Genomic DNA, 1,850 nt, shown 5'->3' on the forward strand with positions numbered 1-1,850 from the left:
AGTCATGTATTATTAAATACAGTTAAAATAAACTTTTTACATATATTTTCATCACATATAATTTTTTATTTTATGAAAGTGTTTATAGGTATAAACTTTAACTAATAACATTTAATGGCTATATTATAACATATAATAATTTTAATATTCAATCATTTATTTTGAATATTTGAATAATTATTATTGACTAATAAAATATTAAGATGTTTGTTATTATATTTTTATTATGTGTTATTGTTAAAATATTCAATGGATATATTGTGTAATATTTAATGTGATATTTAAATACTATAAAATTTGTTATTATATGAGTTAAGAATCAAATTTTAAATATCAATATAAGTGTGGTATTAATGTTTGTTCATATTATTATATTTATTGATTAGAAATAGCATCATATACTGAAGCAAAATCCTTTAATTATACAGAATATCAAATAATATTATTTTAAATAGCATTATCAATACTTTTATTTTTAATTAATACTTTCTTTTATCAATTAAATTTAAAAAAAAAATAATATCCTTTCATATTAATAAATTTTCAATAATTCTACTAATACTCTTTATTTTATTGGTATATCTTCTTATAAATGTGATTAGTGATTTCTTTTGTTCAATTTATTTTAAATGGTTTATTGTCATTTTAAAAATTCATTTTATTTATACCTTTCTAGTATATTAAATTATTGTATCAATATTCTCATAATTCTTTTCTTCATTTATTTATCTTTTTTTTTCAAAAACAAAACTTCATAATATCCTACTATAATGTGAATATATTTTTGATAGTACTTTATAATTATAATATGTATATTATTACATATTCTTTTGAAATGAATGAAGAACCATTCAAAAAATAAAAAGAAATTGTATCATTGAATGAGAGTTGTTATATTATACTTCTAGTTTTGTTTTATAATCATAATTAAACAGTTAGTATTATTCATTTCTACATTTTACTTTGTTTATCTTTTCTATATTTGATGCAAGTGTTGTTGTTTGGTTATTGACACATTATTATGTAATATAAAACTATCATTTAATTATTAATGTTGAGAGATAATGAAATGAAACTGATACAATACTTGTGAATATGTTATAATTCATGTTTTTCTATTGCTCATAGTATTTGAATTTCAATAAACAAGAAGAGAAACAAACGAATGAAGAAATTAATATTTATCCACATTCTTATTCAATTTGTACAAACAAATCACAATGGATGTGTTTTGAAGAAACAATGTGATAATGTTGATTATAAAGAAAATACAATAAAACAAAATCAACTATTAACAACATTCATTTGAATATGAAAGAATATCAAAATCACATTGTGGAAATGAATATCCAAATCGTTTCACACCAAAACGAATCATAGTAATTGAAATGATTCAATCTTGAATGAATGAAATAAAAACAATACAAAACATAAAGACATTTTAATTAACTCTCAAATAATATGTTGAATAATATAAATTGACTTATTTCTTCATTTGAAAGAATGTTGTTTAATGAAATGAACATTCATGATTTATTATTACAATTTATTATGATTTATTTCTTATTGTTATTCTTATTATGTATTCTTATTTTCTATCTTGTTTCTTTATTATGCCATTATCATTCTGTAAATATTATAATCATTTCTTGTCTTCAATTGGTTATTTTAAAAACTTATTATTCATTTAATTCTTTTTTTTATTTTCTTTGTATTATCTAAATTTCTTGAATATCACTGTTAATGTCTTTTTGGATTATTTTTTATTTTCTTTATTATTCATCATGTTGGTTATTCTTTTATTTCTTCTTATTTATTGTTGTTAATTATTTGTTTAATGTGTCAATTAT

The sequence above is a fragment of the Entamoeba histolytica genome, genomic scaffold (genome assembly GCF_000208925.1).
Source record: "Entamoeba histolytica HM-1:IMSS scf_1104750518611 genomic scaffold, whole genome shotgun sequence".
NCBI classification, from domain to species: Eukaryota; Evosea; order Mastigamoebida; family Endamoebidae; genus Entamoeba; species Entamoeba histolytica.